This window comes from Manis javanica, chromosome 6 (genome assembly GCF_040802235.1).
Source record: "Manis javanica isolate MJ-LG chromosome 6, MJ_LKY, whole genome shotgun sequence".
Lineage (NCBI taxonomy): Eukaryota > Metazoa > Chordata > Mammalia > Pholidota > Manidae > Manis > Manis javanica.
Window position 1 is genome coordinate 48,409,739 of NC_133161.1, and position 21,734 is coordinate 48,431,472.

The following is a 21,734-nucleotide window of genomic DNA, read 5'->3' on the forward strand; positions in this document are numbered from 1 at the left end:
AACAAGACAAAAAAATTGAGCAATTTAAATAATGTGAACTACCAAATCAGCTTTTAAAAAAATTAATGGACTTTATTTTTAAAGCATTTCTAGGTTTACAGAAAAACTGAGCAGGAAGGACAGTGTTTTCTCATACCCCATCTTCCCCTGCACACAGTGCCCCCTATTATTTACCTCTTGCATTAGTGAAGTACATTTGTGGTAATTGCTAAGCCAATATTTAGGGTTTACTCTTTGTGTTGTACAGTTCTTGGGTTTTGACAAAGGGATAAGGTTGTGTATCCACCATTACATATCATAGAGAACTGTTTCACTGCCCTAAATAGCTCCTGTGTTCCACCTGTTCACTCCTCTCTGTGCCCCTCATCCCCTGACAACCACTGACCTTTTTACTGTCCCCATAGTTTTCACCTATCCAGAAGGTCATACAGTTGGACTCATACAGTATGTACAGCCTTTTCACACTGGCTTATTTTGCTTGATAATATGCATTTAAGGTTGCTCCATGTATTTTCATGGCTTGATAGCTCATTTCTTTTTGTTTCTGAGTTATATTGTATTGTCTGGATATACCACAGTTTGCTTATTCATTACTTATTGAAGCACATCTTTGTTGCTTCCAATTTTTGGCATTCGTGAATAAAACTGCTGTAAACATCTGTGTGCAGGGTTTTGCATGGCTGCAAGTTTTCAACTCATTTGGGTAAATACAAAGGGGCACAATTGCTGGATTGTGTGTCAGAGTATGTTTAGTTTTTAAAGAACTACCAAACTGTCTTCCAAAGCAGCTATACCATTTGCATTCCCACCAGCAGTGAGTGAGAGTTTCTATTGATCCACATTTTTGTCAATACTTGATATTTTCAGTATTTTGGATTTTAGCCATTTAAATAGGTGTGTAGTGGTATCCCACTGTTGTTTTAACTTATAATCCCCCCATAATTGAAAATATTGAACATATTTTCATATGATTATTTACCATCTGTGTATCTTCTTTGGTGAGGTCTGTTCAGATTTTTTGCCCATTTCTTTAGTTGGGGTTATTTTTCTTATTGTTGAGCTTTCATGTTCTTTGTATATTTTGGATACAGCTCCTGTTTCAGTGATGTGTTTTGCAAAGATTTTCTCCCAGTCTGTGGCTTGTCTTTCATTCTCTTTACAGTATCTTTTATAGAGCAGAAGTTTTTAATTTTAATGAAGTTTAATTCATCAAGTTTTTTTCCTAGTTCGTGCTTTTGTTATTATATCTAAAAACTCATTGCCAATCCCAAGGTCACATAGATTTTCCCTTGTAGAAGTTGTATAGTTTTGCTTTTCACGTTTAGATCTACAATACATTTAGAGTTAATCTTTGTGAGGGGTTTAAAATCCGTGTTTACATTCATTTATTTGCATGTAGATATCCAGTTGTTCAAACCATTGGTTGGAAAGTTGATTTTTATCTATTGAATTGCCTTTGCTCCTTTGTCAAAGATAAGTTGACTGTATTTGTGTGTTATATTGTTGACTATAGTTCTGGACTCTCTACTCTGTTCCATTGAGCTATATGTGTATTCTTTTATCAGTAGCACAAATTCTTGATTACTGTGGCTTTATGGTAAGTATTAAGTCAGGAACTGTCAGTCTTCTATCTTTGTTCATCTTCAAAACTGTGTTGTCTGTTCTGGGTCTTTTGCTTCTCTGTATAAACTTTAGCATTGGTTTGTTGATATCCACAAAGCAACTTGTTTTTTGACTAGAATTGAGTGTAAGCAGTGTTGTGCTTCATGTGTACCCATGGGCTCCTTTGCACAAGCTTGCAAAATTGCAGGCCATTTGACACATGGGCCTTGAAGCCCAATGACTCACCTCTTGGTTCCAGGGGTCAGTGTAGACTCACCCTCTCACCAGGGCGTTCTCCCCTGAAATTCCCTTTCCTGGGGACTGACGCACCTCCTTGAAGCAGCAAGGTCAAAACTCCTCATCCCAAGGGCCTGGCCTGAGAACCACTGAGCTTCCAAGCCCCTCACTCCATAAAACAGGACTGATCAATGCCAGCCCACAAGGCTGATGCTTCAGGTAATGACCAGGGAGGTGTTTGGAGTTCTTCAGAGGAAAAAGGATATTTAGGGGCTAAATTGCATTACAGTCAATGAAATAAGAACACGGTTTTTAAATTGCAAGACCTGGTGAGAGTTTCTCCTGAAACTATGTATTAGAGCACACGAATTTCAATTTTCAGGTTAAACGTGCCCTAACTGCTCTGCAGCAGTTTATGGCTGCCTTCTGATTTAAGCTTTGTGATTTGAGTTTATTAGTTGCTGGCAGTGGGTCCTGCATTTTGAGCGATTCCTGTAAAATGTATTTGGGGGTTATAGTTTTCCTTTAAAGAATGTGATACTAAAACAAGTTTCTAATAAAGTGTTTTGAAAAGGTAACAGGCTGAAAATAATCGGGGCAAAAATTCAAGTTAGTAATAAACTGAATATGTCTCTAATTATATTGAATTTACAAGTAATAGAATGAGGCAGGATTAGCAATTACTTCTGAGTGAAATTGCATGCCTGAAGGAAGAGGAAGCTCCCCTTAAAGTTAGGGAAAATGAATAAAAATGCTGTATCCCTACATTTGATTTTAAATATCTTTCACTTGCAAAGGTCTAATCAGTTCAAAAACAGATTATCCAGTAAACATTTTGTAGAAACTGATGTTTTTCTCAAACCTAAATTTGGTTTAAAATTTTTTTCTTTATAAAGCTTTGTTTATGAACATCTATTTGCCATATAGTCCTAATGCCTATGAAATTTCAAGGTTGTACCTCAAAGTAAAATTTAGAAAGTGATTAGAATATGCCCAATAGAATTCCTATACACCAGGCTGAAAACTCATGAGTTAAATAGGTTTGAGTTCTCCAATAAAACAATTTAATTGGATGTATAAATAATTCATCTGATGCCCATGGAATTGCCTCAGCACCATTTGGCTTATTAAAGCCAAATCTACAAATAAATAGGGAGGTGGCTGGCACTGAGGCTCTTGTCTCTCATGATGGGACTCCAAATCGAATCCCATCTTGACCAGAGGAACCATCCATCATTTGAGCAGATTGCTCAGATAGCATGATTCAGCCCATTTGAGCAATTCAGTCCTACACTCACAGCAAGGTCAGGTCCAGTGTCTGCAGGTGAAGGTTGATGTGCTGAGCAGCAGGACAACAGCGAGCCAGGATCCCTGAGGCCAACAGCTCTCTGCTTCGAGGGACTCCTTGTTCTCTGTTGTTTAAGTGCACAGTTTGTGATCCTGAGAACTTTCCATTTCATCCCACAGCACCACATCAGGCAAGTAGGGCAATTACTATCCCTGTGCTGTGGACAAGGAAACCCGGATTTAGAAAAGTTTAGCATCTTACACAGTGTCCTACTGAAAGCTCAGCAGAGCCAGACTTCAGCTTAGACAGTTGGGTTTTTTTGTTTTTTTTTATTGAAGTATTGTTGATATACAATCTTATATTGGTTTCAAATATACAACACAGTGGTTCAACAGTTACCCATATTATTAAATCCTCACCCCTACTAGTGTGGTTACTATGACAGGTTTTTTAATGGCTGGACTATGTAAGGGATATGAAGTCTTCAACCAAGATTCCCAAACCTTGTAGAGGTATTCTGAGATGTTGACAAATGTAGATATCAAATAGTCTTCTGAGGAAACTGAGGTACAGAGAATTCAGAGACTTCCTATAATCACATAATATTAAGTCAAGGGCAGACTGGAGATGGTTTCAGGGAGCCTGCCTCCCAGATGGAGCAGCCACCTCGCGCACATGAGGGGCGCTCACACCGGTGGCCTGACCAGAGCCGGGGGCCACAGTGGAGGCCCCATCTTGGCACTGCTCCAGCACTTCCTCCTGGAGTTGGGCCTCCATTTCAAGTCTTTTGCATTCAATTCTATCACGAAAATTCTTTCGTCACCACAGCCAAGAAGGACACTCCACTGTGGAGTTGACCACACCTCCCCTTTCTGGAACATAGGTTGACAGTGTTGCGACCCTGGGGGAAAATTTGGAGCAATGGCACCGGCCTGGCTCCCACTCCCGTTACCCTGCTGACTGGCAAACCCTCCCCTGCCCCTGATTCCCAATGATAAAAGGACTTTGGGAGGCTTACACTAATGTATTATGGCTTTTCTCTAACTGCTCACTACCATCTTGGGTGAAATTTGTGCTTATATGTGAGTGGCTCCACGCTCCTTTATCCTTCCCTGGAGCCATTTCATCCACCACATTATGAGTCCTTGAATCAGGAAGTGAGACTTTACCTTTAAGGTCCTAGAAAATTGTGGTAAGACATGTCAAAGGATGAAACAAAGTCATTTTTACCTAAGGCTTTGAAAACCCTTTTAGTCAGATGCTTTTGCATAAAGTATAATCCTGGGTGAATTTACTCTGCCAGGAGTTAATGCCTTTAGCAACAATGCATTATGGCAAATGCCACCACCTGTCAGTTGTTTAACGTCAGGATTGTAAAGAACCTGTCTGCTCCAAATCTCCCTTATCTTTCATCTCCTCCCCACAGATTGATACTTGCTTCTGTTTTTTCAGTCCACGGATGAAAGACCAGAGGACTGCTTCAGGATTTGAACTTCTGTGTAGAACTATATTAGCTTTGCAATCCCTAAGACATTCATTTTTTTTTCCTTATTGAAACCCAATATAATTTGTATGCTGATTCCAAAGCCACCATTTTAGATGACCTTTAAGATGACCCCTTAAAATAACTGACATGCTAGACATCAGATCTCCGTATCTGCAGGGTTATTTTGGTCTTTTGATATATTCATTGGTCTGCCTCCTAATGTTTATGTGCCACCAAATCATTTTATTATACGTCACCATTCTTATTATCTTTGGTATTCCGACGCCTGTTTTCTGTACTTTATCTGTTAGGCAAAAGTATATTTAGTGTTGAAAGTGATACATCATAAAGGTTAAAAAAAGGTGAACCCTTTGATATATTACAAGTCTCTCATAGCATGAAATAACTATCGCCTATTATTTTACTCCTGACATTTTTATTTTTAAGGGAATTTCACTTGATTTGTGGTGCTGACACCTCTGATATGTTGTTTCCAGTGACCTTACATCCAAAATCAGTAGCGTGTGACATTTGATGGCCCAGATAAAAAACATTAATGGTGGAAGAGAGGGTTTATTTTCCTGGTCATAAATTAAGTTTAAATAACTCTGAATTTATTTTAAACTCTCCAGTACTTTTTACTGTCCAAGCAATAAATGTATTTATGACTGGGGGCCTACCTGGGTTTCCCACACAGACCCCTTTGCTTGGCTGCTCTGAATCCTTGCCTTTCTGTCATGGAAAACTCCCCTTATCTGTACACGCTCATTTATGCAAACTGGTCTCTAGTTTCCATCATCAGGGATCAGAGAAAGGGCTGCTTATCAGAAAAGCAAACCCAAAGTGTTTTTGCTGTCACCCTGGTTCAGGAAGGCGGGAGTTCATAACCTATTCACTGATGCAGGCTGCCGGGTCCTGGATGAGTTCTGTTCTAGAATTAGAATTGGAGGCACAACACAAGCCGTCGTGACCTGATCCCAAGTAAAAGGTTTGCTTTAGATGCTGATTCAATTTTCACCAAAGTGGAAACCCATTCTCCATGGCAATCCTTATGACTTCCCATCTTTATGGATATGTTTTTTGGTACTTATTCATTAGATGTATCATCAAATTGTATTGAGAATTTCTCAGTTAAAAAACGTTTATGATTTAAAAAATTTTATCTATATGTTTGAAAATTGCCTTATATATTTTTTATTGAGATATAATTCATATGCCATAAAATTCACCACTTTAAAGTGTACAATTCAGTGGGTTAAAGTATAGTCACGGGTCATGCAACTGTCACCGCTAATTCCAGAGCATTTTCATTACCTGAAAAAAAAATATCTCATACCTGTTAGTGGTCACTCCCCATTGCTCCCGTCCCCCAGTCCCTGGAGACCATTGATTTACCTCCTGTCTCTGTGGATTGGCCTATTGTGGATACTTCATATAAATGGCATCATTCAATATGTCACATTTTACACCTGCCTTCTTTTGTTTAGCACAATGTTCCCAAGATCCATCCATGTTGGAGCATGTATTAGTACTTCATTCCTTTTTTATGACTGAATAGTATCTCATTGTATGGATATACCACCCTTTCTTTGTTCATCAGTAGATGGATAGACTTCTCATTTGAAAAATTTTATCCATATGTTCAAAAGTTGCCTTATCACTAATTCCCTGTGCATTTCTCCTGTTTGGAATACTTTTTGAAGTTAGATCTTTAAAAAAAAAATGCTAAAAAGTAATATCTTCATTACTATCACATATCTCTTACTGATTATATATAAATTTTTTATAGACCTTGCCACAAAATGGGAGAAAATCAGAATCTAAGATGCTCTTCATTGTATGAGTGGCATAATAAAACAAGTCATTTACTGAATATAAATTCACATTTAAGGATTACATGTGATTCTTAAATATGTGGAATGCTTTTCAACTGGCTTTTCATGAAGACCAGTCACCTGATCCCTCTTAGGACCCCAGAACATTTTCCCCTGAAGTACAGCAATATACAATGCCCTATACTACACTGGACTGTAAATTCTTTGCCTGGGGGCACCCGTCTGCTTTACCTTTATCTCCAGAGCCCCAACACAATGCTTTGTACCTTGAAGGCACTCAGAAAACAAAAGTTTGATGAATGAATTAAATTATATGCTTTTCTGCTCTTTGTGCTCAGTAAGAAAAACAGAAGAGACTTTTACAAAAGACATTCTGATCATTGCATATTGGCTCCTGTTTACTATTTGCATGTAGAGAAGTGGGCAAGTCACGCTTGCACAGTTTGATGAATGTCCACAAAGTGCATATACTTGTGTCATCACCACCCAGATCAAACACCACAATGAACCAGCCCCCCCAGAAACCCCTCCAGTTCTCCTGGCCAATATCCTACCCTTTTCTCCAATGACAACCACGATCCTGACTTCTAACACCACAGGCGATTTTGAACTTTACATGATGGATATTCCTTTAATATTCCTCATTCTAAGCAGCAATGACTGAACAGAGATGCAACCCTCATTTTCACTTCTCACTACACTCGATTGGAAAAAATTCTCTCATGCTTTTTCATGTTTTACTGATCATTATATTGCTTAATTTCCTAGCATAGAAAAGTGTGAAGTAGGCGAAGTTTATCCACCTTCTTCCACCTTGGATTTTTCTTCCTTCATCTCTTCCTTTTTCTCTCAAGGACCTTGCTTAGTCTATTTGAGCCACTACAACCAAAATGCCATTGACGGGGTGGCTGAGAAACAACAAACATTTGTTTCTCATAGTTCCATAGGCTGGCAAGTCGAAGGTCAGGGTGTCCCAGATTCAGTGTCTAGTGAGGGTCTGCTTCCTGGTTCACAAACAGGAACCCTCACATGGTAGAAGGGGTAAGGGAGCCTCCTAAGTTCTCTTTCATAAGAGCACTAATTCCATTTATGAGGGCCCCACACTTGTGACCTAATCACCTCCCAGAGGCCCACCTCCTAACTCCATCACATCAGGGATTACGTTCCAACAGGGGCGCAAGCATTCAGTCTATAGCAGACCCTTTCCTAGTTCCAGTCCTCATAATTCATCTTTACAGGGCTAACTGATAATGAAAGTGGTCAGTAACAATTACTGACCACCTCTTCCTCATGGATCTCTCAATGTTTGAAACGTCTTAAGTCCTCAGAAGGCCAGAATTTGAGATGGTGAGGCTGTGAGCCAGGGTATCATGAGAACAGGTTGCTCAGGGGAATGAGTATCTTGAGTTCATATCTTTTGACATATTCTGTCGTGTTATACTTGAGGACCACAGGGAGAAGAATGTGACTGGCAGGATAACAGCCTGATGCTAAACCAGGAAGTAAAACTAATCCACCAGATGACAGAATTATGATGCAAAAAAAATCTTGACAGTCTGAAGTGATAACCCAAACTCATGGAATTTAATGGTGATAAGCAGAAGGTTCTTTTATCAGGATAAATAACTAATGACACACCTACAGGATGAGAGAGGCTGGCTAAAATCCATTCAGGTGTAAAAAGGTCCAAGGAGCTCCCGTTGACTGTAAAGGGAACATGGCAGCCAACAGATGATTGAATCATAGACTTGACCAGAATGAAAGGCATCACTGTTCCTCTTTTTTTTCTGCCATAGTCAGAAGGATTTGGTGCCTTTTATTTGGTTTTGAGCATCACATTTTAAATGGAACATGGTGAAACTAGAAAGGATTAAAGAAGAGTGATGAGGATAATCAACGATCAGGAAACCTGGTTATAGAGGAGTGACTGGGGTCTGGGCATCCTTCATCAGAGGTGACGTATGGTTCTCTCACGCCTGAAGGGAGGTGAGAGGTAGCATGGAGTGGAGCTACTGACTGGGATGACTTAGAAAGTGTCTGGTCTTTTTGCAATTGTAAAAACTCACCCACCTTGGATTTTTCTTCCTTCATCTCTTCCTTTTTCTCTCAGTGACCTTGTCTTAGTCTCTTTGGACCACTATAACCAAATGCCATAGACAGGGTGGCTTACAACAAACATTTGTTTCATACAGTTCTGGAGACTGGAAGTCCAAGATCAGGGTGCCCTGGATTCAGTGTCTAGTGCTCTGGGTTTTGACCAGATATACTATATAAACCCTTCCTGAAACCCAGATCATCTGTTCTGGGTTTTGACTAGATGATCACTAAGTTCATTCCAGAAAAAAGCTATGAATTTTATAACTCACATAAACCAGAGATGTATGTGGTTTCAATCTTAGAGTAGTGCTCCATTCAAGACAATTTAGCAACCAGACTTGAAGATCAATTCCATTAAAAAACTAACTTTTCTCAGAAGACACTATATTTACCCCACACTCATTCTGATCCAACAAGCTGCCCTCTCCTCTGCAACTTTGTTCCTTCTAAAAGCCCCCAGAAAAGAACTAGTATTTGTCAAACACTTGACATGTGCCAGGTCACTTTTACACATATTGTCTCATTTAATTTTCACAGGAACCATGCAAGAGATATATTATGATGATGATGACCATTTTATGTGTGAGGAAAAGCCTCTCACACATTTGCCCAAGGTCACAGCTGGGAAGCAGAGTCTGGGATTTGAACTGAATCTTCCTTTCCCAGTGGCAGAAGCCTCATGGAGCTTAGCTGGTTTGTCTGAAGCCAGCCTGCTCTGTTTGCCAGGGCTGATGCATCTGTCTCCATGCTTCCAACCTGGCTTTTGATCTGGGAACAGAGAACCAGGCTGACATTATAGGGCAGCATGCTTTTTACCAAGAAAACTTGTCCTCTGTTCTCTAGTTTACTCTCGCATGTCACGATTCCTCTGCTCCAGGTCTTCTCATTGCCTAGAGTGCATATCAGTTCTTCTCATGCTCACCAAGAAACACATTGTAGAATGAGCCCCAAGGAGAAGAGACTCCAAGTGATAATTTTGCATTTCCTTTAGGTCACTGCCAGAGCCAAATGCTTGACCAGCTTCTAGTTAGTCCACTTGTCTTTTATGAGCATGGCTGGCTTAAGTGTTGTTTTCAGTAAATCATAGATAAGGAAGCATGGTTCAGGGGTCAGGTGGGAGGCCCCATGGCATGTGTGCCCTGGTCTATTCAGAAGGCTGCACTTCCTCTACGTGAGAAAAGACTATGGGCTCTCCACACTTGGTGCCTAGTTCAGTGTCACCAACAAATGTTCTCATCAATAAATGCATGAATGAATGCATGCTCAGTGTTGTGCTCAGCTAGTCAGATCACTCCCAGCTGTCGGTGAGGTAGACCAGAAAGGCTGCTGCTTCCTGCCTTCCTGCCTGCATGTGGCAGCTCGCAAGAGTTTTGATTTTTGAAAGTCAAATGGGCACATTTGTGTAATACATAGTAATTAAATCCTTTTGTTCATTAAATAATTTATTAATGAAGCAAAGCTGGCTCCAAGAATTTGTGCAAAAAAAGAAGAAAAAAAAAAAAAGAAATTTTGAGTCTACAGATCAGACCTATCAGAGTCATACTGAGAACGGCAAACGCCTTTTAAAGTGACCACCTACTGAAAAATCTGAAGAACCACGTCCATTTCCTTGAACCTGTTTGCTCCCAGGGAGAAAAGCCAGGCAGAGCAAGAATGGCAGAGAGAAATGGGTAACAGGACAAGGAAACTACACACAGCAACAGAAAAGTCTGGCCTAATCGCTGTAAAAGACAAAGCCAGGGAGGAAAGTTCACCTTCCCCTGGCTGGGGCTGCATGTGGAGCTGAGCACGATGGCATTTGCCAGGGGAGGAGCCTCTGCCACACGGGAAGGCGATGCCCCTGCGGTGTGGGGGCTGAGAGGGATCTGGCGAGCTCATCCACCCATTGCCGACGCCTTCCGGAAGTCCTCCGTGGACGCCACACCTCAGCCAGTTGCGTGAACCCTTGGTCTTCGTCATTAACTCCAACATGCTTCTACTGCCAGGAACTCATGTTTTATCAACGTTCATTGATACTTCTGATTTTTCTTGGAGGCTTTAGGGGATCTGGAAATGAGGGAGGAAACAAGAAAGCCCTAGAGTTTAGTTACCTCCCTCTTGCATTCTCAGCAGGAATGCCTGGCTGCGCACAGTCAGTAATGGGGAGCTAAAGGTGGCGGAAAAGAGAACCTGCCCCCCCTCCCCAGTTCAGAACCCCTCTCCATCCCTACAACACTGACTAATTGATGAACCAAGGGTTCTTGAAGAGAATGACTTGATGAGGGTAATTTATAGAGATGGTATCTTTTGTCATCATTTGTCTTTGAAAACAGAAGAAAACTGCTTTCTAGAGAACGTAGACCGTCAACATGAGCAAGAGCAATGGTGGACACAACATCCGACAGCCAACTCAATTTTGTACCTTTTCAGCCGGTCAAATATCCAGTAACCTCAAAGGGAGGAAAAAAACCACATCCTCACTCCCTGTATTTTAAACTTTTCCAGCATTGGCTTATGAAAATATTTGGGGTTGTTCACTGCTCTGCTCTCTGTAGCATAAACATTTATTTAAATGGGGCTGTCTCTAGTAATGAAGAATGAAGGAAAAACAATGGTCTGATTTTGACAAATTAACTTGTGATTTGGAGAGTCAGTGAAGCAGGGAAGAGACATTCCTAACTATACTAATTAAATGAGCTTGCAACATTTATTTTAATGCAATGGAACCACCCATATGAAGATGAACATTTTAATTTATTTTGCAGTGACATTATGAAAAATTTCACTGCTGCAGATTATCTACACAAACAAATCTCATCAGCATCTAGGTTTGTGCAGGAAATTTCCATCATTCACATGAGCCTGACCTTCCACAGTGAAAGCGAGTGCGAAGGAGCTAAGTTCCTTGAAAAGTTTTTCTGAAGGTTGTCTTTCCTGTGAGGCTGGGCTTTATGTTCAAATGACTTCAGTGCCAACATTCATTTTTCATGGTGCGGCGTAGATGAAAAATTTTGAATCCATTCTACGGGGAATGCAAATATAGCTCATTAGTTCTCAAACATTTTTCATGAAAGACTGCAGAGTATTTGCCGGCAGATGAGGCTGCATAGTTCCAGCCAAGAATGAACACCACATGTCCCACTAATTGTTTTTTAAAGTTGTTCCTTTCCTCTCTGGCACCCAGTAGCTATTGAAAATAGGAAACAATATGAAAAATGGAGAGGAAGCCTAGCTTACTTTGGCATTATTCTGCACTTGGTGTCTTTCTTTTTTTTCTTCTTTCTCCCTCTCTCTACATGCAGCCATATTCTAAAAGGAAAGGCACAGTTTTGCAGGTGATTAAAGCATTTTTGCTTCTCCTAGAGACAAGTAGAGAAGCCAGTTTTTGGAGAGTCAGCCATTCCACAGGGCGGCATGGCCGGAGCCCTCCGCTCCAGTGCCACAGCGTGGCTGGTGGGCTGTCACAGCACCAGGCAGACAAGAGGGCCCCTCCAGAGAAGGCACGGTGGGCTGCTGGCTCCTGGCCACCACCAAGCAGCTTTAAGGGAGTAGCACAGTCCAGAGATGTCTTCCAGACTGACACCCCCCCTGGAGCTCTGCCAAGGACCCGTGGAGGAGAGCAGGCCACGTCCTTTTCTAAGCCAGGCTGCCTGCTGGCTGCTGCTCAAGGCCTGGTAGGCACAAACCTTTCTTGCTCTAGAGACCCCCTCTACCCCCTCCTCACCTACCGTTTCCCATCTGAGAGGCCCAAGACGGTTTAGGTGGACCACACTGTTCTAAAATAAACTTCAGTTCCCGTGTAGGGCCTCCATGGCCTTGGCCTCTCCCTGTCCAGTCTGCCACCCACACGGGTGACTCAGAAGAGGCCATACCCTCCAGGGGTTTTTGGCCAGTTCTCTTCAGACGTGGACTCAGCACACACCAGGGGCGCTCTTACGGGGTCTGCATTCACCAGCCAGAGCTGAGCGCTCCACTCTCCAGTTCTCCTTGCAGCCCTGCAGCTCACTCTGCCTCTCGGAGTTCCTCCCTCAGTGCTGGGCATAGGAAGCATCTGAGAAGTGCTCCTTACCCCAGTGTCCTGGGCATTTACAGGACCAATGGCCACTGGCCCAGCAAAGATGCATGTCCTGTCAGGGAGTGGGCTCCACCTGGGAAAGAAGGCTTTGTTTTCTCCAGCTTGAGTAGAGCAGCCTCAGCAGGGCCTGAAAGACATGCTGCCTGCCAGCTTTGTGCAGCTGCCTGAGCTGCTCCATGGCTTCCTGGGGGACCCAGCACAGTCTGGACTCAGTCTGAGAATCAGGGCAGCCTGCCCTCTCCCTTGGCTATCCTCTGAGAGGGTCCTGTCACTGAAATGTGTTACGTTCTTTGGGGTAGAGAATGAGGCCCTGCACACGCTGCACCCATGGTAGTGTTCAGAGGAGCAGATGTGTTTCTGTTGTTTCCTCAATAGAGGACAATTGCCTCCAGTTCAGGTCCCATCAAGTATTTGAGCAATGATTATTTGGTGTGAAAAAGTTGCTGGCTAAAAAAAATAAATGCACAGTTTTCTCATGGCAAGGAATTAAAGGAAATTACCATCGAGAGGACAAATTATTCCCACTTCTTTCCTACCATCTCTTCAAAAAAGCCAAACATACCAGTTAAAGATTAGGAAGATTATAAATCACAGGGTAAGAATGGTTCATTTAGGGTTCTGTTGGGGCTCAGCTGATAGCGCCATGGAGAATTCCTCCAGCATTCAATGAGATGATAGAATTCAGTTTCTTGGAAGGAACATGATAAATTTGAGTCCCTAAAAAACATTTGGAAACCGCCCTTCTGCAGAGAGCCACCCCGGCTCCCCCTACTGCCTCTTTCAATGGCCTTCACTCAGATCCCTGTCCAAGCCCAAGAGAGCTGGGCCCATGGCAGGTGTTGAGTAAATGTTTGTGAAATAACTAAGTTAGAAAAGAATCTTCTGGGGGGAAGATGAGCATGCTGAAGTCAGAGTAGGCCTTGACTGTAGGGACCTCATTGGCCCTTCCAAGCTCAGGAAGCATGGACTTCCATCTCCTACCCAAAGCCAACCTGCCGGCTCCCAAGCGCCGAGCTGGCATCAGATGAAGCAGCTCCGTAGGATGGTGGAGCCGTCCATCTGTGTCTGCGCTGACTCTGACCCTTCTTGAGCCTGTGCCCTGAGGCAGGTTAGGTCCTGTGTCTGTTTGCCTGTCAGTAACCCAGGAGTCCTCAGCTAGTGTTTGAGTCCACACTCAAGTCCCACCGAGGCAGGGCAGCAATGTCCCTGCTTAGTCAACAAATATTTATCAGAGCTCTGCACTTGGCGCCCTTTTGTGTTTCTACTCAAGAGGAGTTCATCATGTAGTTGGGAAGATAAAAATATGTAAGAATTAATGCAAACACCAACTATTGAATTAAATACCACAGGGCAGCTAAGTAAGCACAAAAGGTTTCCTCTCATAGAATATGGGGTCAGTTGGCCTGGTACCCAGTCCCACCTCTCCAGGGGAGAGGCACACTCCCTTTAGTTTATTCTGTATCTGGTCACAGATTCAACTTAAGTTACAGCTTGAGCAGGCAGAAAAAAGATTACGCCTTTATTTGCCTGCGACTACCCTGGCTTTCCTCATGAGTCCCCACCGTAGGAGGGGAAATGAACTCACTGTCCACTCCTGTTTATACGTCGTCCAGATGACTTAACATCTCTCTGGGTGGTGTCAAGACTCTTTTTGATAAAAGCATTCCATCTCTCAGAGACCCCCCTCCTACCCAACTTCTTCTCCTCTGAGGGTGTTCAAATATGTGGAGGACCAATAAGGTCACACTGAGTGGGGCAGATTGGAGGTCCCTGGGCATGCAGTCCTCAGTCTCCTGGTCTCTAGGGTGATGCCCTGCGTTCACCCAGGAGCTGCTGTGCTGTTGGCGATGGCGGCCACAGTCTGCAGCCGGCTGAACTCCCAGTGCTGTGCTTCTGCTTGGGTAGGGCCCACCAGATGCTCCTACTTCAGGGGGCCACTCTGAAGCCTCTGGTATCCGGCCGCTTCATCACCAGGGACCCCCTCTGGCTAGCTTTTCTCAGCTACACTCTGAGCAGATTCTAGGTCCTCACCATGCCATGTAGACCCCAAGAGATGACTTGAAACCCAACCTTAAGGTCTCTGTCTTAGTCTTCTTGGGCTGCTGCAACAAAATATCATACACTGGATGCTTTAGACAGCAGAAGTTTATTTCTCACAGTTCCAGAAACTGGAAGTCCCAGATCAAGGCCCAGCAGGATGGGTTTCCTGGCTTGCCTTCTCATTATGTGCCCACATGGCCTTTTCTCAGTGTGCAAAGAGAGCTCTCTTCCTCTTATTTTAAGGCCACCAATCCTGTTAGATGAGGAGCCCCATCTTTATTACCTCAATTAACCTTAATTACCTCCTAAAAGTCCTATCTCCACATATAGTTGCACTGGGGGTTAGAGCTTCCACATGCCAACTGGGGTGCAGGAGGGGATGGGATTCAGTCCACAGCAGTCTCTCTGCTCAGTCACACAGGGAGGCCACGTTCCCAGGGGAACTCAGCGGGGCCTGCTTCCCAGAGTTCAAAATCTGGTAGAAGGGACAGGGGCCTCTCTTGGCCCTAGACATTGTCTAGTTCAGGAAAAATAATATATATGTGGCTTGTAGATGAGGAAAACAAGCTAAAATGACATTTCTAACAGCAAAGCAGAATACTTGGGACCTGCGAGACCTGAGTTTTAATCTTTTAATGATTTTGTGTGACTCTGAGGTGACATAATCTCCCCTTGGGCTTTAACCCTTCTCGGTTGACCTGCTTCCTAAGGTGGTTGAGGGGAGACAGCAGAAACATAATTGTGAAAGTCGTTTTCCAAAGACACGAAGATGCTTTTAGATGTTGTAAACAAAAATAATGCAGAAGAATGTATCTCCTTTCAAAACCCATGATATCTGCAAAGGAAAGCAAGAGCTCTCATAATAGAAATCCCAGTTCCCTGTGGTTAGTAGGTTGTTATGGGGGAAACCTAGTCTTCCCATGTAGGAGGTGAAGGAAAAGCTTCAGAAGTTTGGCCTAACTGAAGAGAGATGGATTCCATGAAATTCAGGTCAACACAGGAAGTATTCTGCATAATCTTCCAGTCACAGTTTGTCAAAGGGAAGTAAATCCTTCAGGACATTCTCTTTAATATACTTTTAGTAAATGTTTTATTGTATTGGATTATGGGAATTAAGGGAATGAAGGGTCCATACCATATTTTTCAAAAGCAATATTTTTAGAATCACAAATTATATTGAAATTTTTATACCAAGAAAATAAAAACAAAGATCAGAAGAACTAAACAGCATTTATATATGTCTCTACAGAGATATATATGTATATTAGCAAATTGAAATATAGCAAATACACACAAAAACACCCACATAAAAGAGATGCAAATTATATTTTTGACACATTTTCAGCACAATCACCTAATACAATTTTCTTTTATAGGCAGAGGTAATAAATAGTGCAAATGTATATTTATGGCATATTTGACAAATGTATTTGCTTTGAGTCAGAGGGAAAAGCTCCAGTGATTTTACGGTAGAAAAGCTTCTCAGCTACCTGGGCTAAATTGCTCTTCTTCCTCCTGGATTTCTCAGTGACTGAGTCTGAGATGGGAGCCGCCTTTCGGTCTCAGAGCTCGGCACATGCTGGGAATACAGATTTGAAGCATACTTGCAAATCAAGATGTCACTGTATTTGTGCGCATTTGTATCTTGTCACCCCTCTAAGACTGTATGCTCCTTGAAAGTAAGGGTGATCAATACCTGTTAACTCCTCCGCAGATCCTCCCACCTGCACAGCAGTGATCACCGCCTAGGAGGCACACCATTGGGTTGCACTGGTTACCATTCTGCCAGGGATGTGGTGTGGTGTTCAGATACGTGCTGTGTGCTCTGAGCTGATGCTCCACTTCGGTATATCTGAGGATCAGAGCAATGATTTACTAATCTTAATCCACGACATGAGAGTATTTCCCTAGCCAATGAAGTCCACTTCCAAGTGAGGAGTTCTCCTTTAAGTGGGTCCCTCTCTCCACTGTGTCATAAGAGGGTGCAGGTATGTTGGAAGATCGGTTTGGTCAAAGGGGCAGACATTAGACTAAACAAGTGGTGACAGGTACATCCTACAGGTAGGTCCAGGGAGTGAGAAGCAAGCCCAGAGGCTCAGCCCTGGACAGGCAGGGGAAGCTGGAGGGTAAGTGTAGGAAATGAGGTTCTGGGGCCTTTGATCCTTCCCAGGCAGCCCTTGCCCTACTCCAGGCTCCAGGCTGCCTTTGGGGAAGTCTGCCTGTGGCCTTGGGTGTGGATCTTTCCCAGGGAATGCTGTAGGTGAATCAACCTTTAGAGCAGGGATAAGGAGCCATCCCACAGTGCCAGAGGGAATGGGACCCGGGCTAGCTAGGGACAGGGAACATCACCAGAGCCCAGTGGTGCTCACCCTGGGGACAGTTTCTGGAGAGAATACTTGGACACTGGTCCAGTTTCAGACTCAGCTGATCAACAGCCCTTTCTGATCGATGCCTTGAAGCCAGAGGGCTCCTGGCCACAGCCAACTTGCCAAACTTTAGATGCAAAAGAACTTGAAGGAGACAAGAGGCCACGGCTGTCCAGCCTTCCCCTTCTTGGTTCCCTTTCCCAGTTCCCTGTCGGGTGAGGAGGGCCTGGGCTGCCTTCTGTTACCCGTGCATATCTCTCCCAGGCCTGGAAACCCACCCCCACCACGCTACTGTGAACAGATATATTTAAATTTCTTTAAGCTTGGGTGATGTCCTCGGATGGGGAGCTTTAAGTACCAAGAATTATTGTTATTACTATGTAGTTACTGCTTAGCATGCAGTGAATTACCCTGCCCTGCTGTGTAGAAGATGTATAGTGGGATGGGGAAGTGCGGAAGGAGGAGATGCATGGAGATACAGGAGGAAACAGAGTGAAATGTACTAGGAAGGGGCTAGGACAGGGAGTGCCCTATGCATGGGGTCCCCACTGGGCAGCACATGACTGGAAGCAAGAAATGACTTTCCACTCAGCAAACATAAGATGCCATGAAGGCGCCAGAACTGGAGAGGAAGCCTAGCCTGGAGTGTGAAGGCAAGGATTGAAATCCCCACTCCAGCACTTACTGCTGTAAGCCTTGGACAAGCTAATGAGCCTGTCTTGGTCTTGGTTTATGCTACTGGCATAAAAAATGCCAATAGTTGTACCAGCAATTTTTACCATTATGACTGCTCTCACACGGCCTGGGTCCAGTTGTCAGTGATTCGCAGAAGGACCCAGTACCTAATGTGAAGCATTGTTTTCAAACCCAGAATTTCCTGGGAGGGGCTGCCAAAGAGATCCAAGAGAAAGGAGAACTCAGAGCCTGTGTGGAACCACCAAAAGAGTGGTTCATGCCTCCCAGAATTGCCAAGGACACACACTGGGCAGGGGGAGTGTGTGTGTCTCAATTTAGTCTAAAAATAGTTGTTCAGAGGTGGCATGAACTAATGAGCTAAGGATTTCTGTTTATGGAAGAGCAGCCAGGCCCGATTGGTCAATGAAGAGAAAGAGAAACCCACACATCCACCTCTCCACCAAGGCATCCTAAGGCTATTCTGGAACCCAGCTCTGCACACTGCGCACCCAATTCCTCTCCTCCAGGAGCCAGTGTGGACTAGGTGGTCTTTACTGAGCCTTCACATCACATCCTTGCTTCAAGGGTTGGCTTAGCCTCTGTGGTTATACAGTCACCCTACAAGTGTAGCTAGGCCTGGGGCATCTACTGTAAGAACTCTACAGTCTACTATACTGCCCACACAGAACTAAGGATAGAGGAGGTAACAGAAAGCTTCCGGGGAGGGGCGACTAGCAGTACAAGGTGGGAAATTATTGAAGAGTCAATGTAACTGTAATTTGGAGTCATTGGGAGTCAGAAAATGCTTCACTCCTTCCTGGGAGGTAATGGGGCAGCCCAGTACGAGAATAGCCAATCTAAAAGGCAAATAAATACCAAGCCCCACAATGAGAATTTGGTGATGTGCATATGCTATCAAACCGAGATAAAAATTAATTTGTCTTAATAACTAGTGGCCTCATCTACAAATGGATTGAGGTTGGTAACTGGGTTTTTTCCCCACTCAATTTTTTGAAGTGATCTGATGATTTGGTGACATGTAACTAAAGGTACCCCCCTCCCAGGAATCGATAAATATGAATGAATTCAGAAGAACAGGCTTCAGCCTGAATAGAAACCACAGTATTTGAGCAGCAGGAACTATTGGGCCATTGGATGTGCAAGGGCACCCTTCATCTGTTTTTTCTCTCACTTACTATTTTCCTGTTATTCTACCCTGTCTTAGTTTATTCCTGGAGTAGCAGAACTACCAGGAAGGAGTATAATAAGTAACCACTCAAGAGAACATAAACTGAAAGGTGTCCTTCTATCTTAAAGGCTCAAGAATTTTTTCTCAAACTATTCTCTATTAAATTGATCAAACAAAACCAAAACACTTTAAAAAAGTAAAAAATACCCCACTAAATAGAAAACGCTGTGCGATGCCAAGCAATTTTAATTCCACTGGCATATTTTATTGATTCTTTTCTATTTCAGAGAAACAGGGCAACTCAGAAGACTGAAAAACACATGGGATGTCCAGACAAAGGACTGGGTGCACCTCATGCATGCATGTGTCCTGTTTTTGAAGGAGGCCGTTTTGAAACCTGCTCCTTGTCATGGTTTCAGACCTTCAGTGAATAAATATAGACTTAGAAATAAATAAATACTTCCTCTGCATGTGGAAAAATTTCACTGGGATACAAAGAGGGGTATGAACAACCCAGTCCCACTTACAGTGCAGGATTTTCGGGGCTGGATAAACGTGTTCTGTGTCACCCCATCTGTTTCTAGAGAAGGCGGGTGGAGGAGGGTTAAGGAGACCCCACTGGTGTGTGAGAAAGCAATGGGCTGTTTTAATACCTTTTACTTAGAGTAATGTAAGACTTATTGTGTTGTCTGCTATACTAAAAATTTTTAACAGATACCCTGGCTTGGTTCTTTAAAAATACTCAAGAGGAATGAAGCACACAACATGTCAGTGAGAGGAGCAAATGCCTTTGTTTGCTGGAGCTCATTTTTATGGGACGGTGCACGTTGCAGGTTGTGACCAGCCTGGCACGTTCTCTCCCTCCTGCTCCTTCTCTCAGTTGGCTTTAAGGAAACACGCTTCCAAGTTTGAGAATTCATCTTGTCTGATTAATGATGTGTACATAGAGATTTCAGTCTCATCTTCCTTCTCTCGGTCTTTTTTATCCCGTTGTTTGCTGTGCTCCAACCCTGCGGATAGATGGTTCTGCCGTGATAAATGTAAAGTTTGCATAAGCCATGTAACAGCAGGACAGCCTATTATCACTGTACATTTTCCATGGCTGTGCAAACCTCTGTAGGCTATTTTATTGCTAATAGATCCACAGAGAAACAGTAGTGATTTTACGACTCTTTTTAAAATGGAAATTCATGTTTGAGAAATACAACTGGGAGGAAACAGATGTAAACCACTTAAGCATTTGCAGAAAATTGAGATGCACACTCTTATTTACAGACCTACGCAGCCTCCATCGCTTTATTTTCAAAATTAAAATAAGCAATTTGTTTACCATGGGAAATAAGGGACGGTAAACTTGTTGTTTTTCCTTTCACACGGCAATGGCCGCCATCGTTGGGTTTAATGGCAGAGCTGAAACAGGATGACAATTTTTTTCCCCTTAGATTTTATTGTCTATAACACATTCCCTCCATAATCTGTGTGAGAGGTAGGCAAGTGGGAAAGATTTTAGTATAACTGTATGTCTGAACTCACATTATGCTTTAACAGCTAAAATGATTACCAGACACAGAAGGATTTTAACCAAGTATTATCACTACCTGTAAATAGTTTAAAATATTGGGAGAGTCAACAAACCTCATAGAAAGTGTTTTTATATGTCCAAACACAAAAACGAACCCAACCGAATACGTTTATTCTTGCCTTGTCCCCACCTTCTCACATCTTGAGGAGTCATAACACATCTCGCATTTTGGAAAGGAGTTGCACACTGAAGTATCACGGGGCAGCACATCAATGCGTGGGTCTGCTCACCAGGCTCACCAGAGCAGGTTCCCTACGACATATGGACTCACTTCTGATTTTTTGTTTTTTGGGAATTTGGAACCACATCTTTAAAATTGTGACAAAAGACACATAACATAAAATCTATCATCTGAACCATTTCTCAGTGGATGATTCAGCAGCACTGACCATCAGCACCTGCGTCTCCAGCACTTTGTCACACTCCCAAATGGAAATGCTGCGATGCCCTTTACACACTGGCTCCGGCTCGCTGTTCCCTGTAGACCCTTTCACTTCTGTTGTACTTTCTGCCACTGTGAGCGTTAACTACTGAGAGATGCGGAAGCACACAGTGCTTGTTCTTTTGTGTCTGGCTTATTTCACTTAGCAGAATGTCTTCAGGGCTCATCTCGGGTATAGCGTGCACCAGGGTTTCCTGGCTTTTAAAGGCTGAGTAGTATTCCCTTGTATATTGTGCCGTGTTCTGTTCATGCCCTTGTCCAAGGGCTGTGGCCTGATGTCAATGCTGAGGAGTGTCCGCAGCACCACAGGGCAGGGCGGACTCCCTGTTGGTGGGCACTGTGGCTCAGGCGGAGGACAAAGAGAGCAGCCTGGGCCCAGTCCACAAAGGGGCAGGAGGCCTGCTGTGAACTGCGGATTTCTGGTCTCTGTGTAACCCTGGCTGTGTGGAGCTTTTGTTTTCATCCTAGATCTTTGTTTGAAAGGAAGCTGAACTGGACTGTCTTAGAAACCGAAATTCTCCGAGACAAGTTCTGATGTACTTCTGCCCGAGGCCAGAGAATAGACTGTGCTCTTCATTTGCAAACCCAGTGCCTCCTGCTAGCCACTCGCTCCCACCATCCTGGAGGGAGGCATTGGAGAGATTCCCTGCTCATGGCCTCTGGGCCACATCCAACAAGGTGCAGCCCCGGTGGGCCAGGCTCTCAGCTCACCGGCCCTGAGAGAAAACCACGCAGCATGGAGATGGCATTCAGTTCGCAAACCTGTTTGCCATGCTCTCTGTTGCCTTTCACAGAAGAATTAAACAACTGCCCTCTGTTTACCTTGTGAGTGATGCAGAGG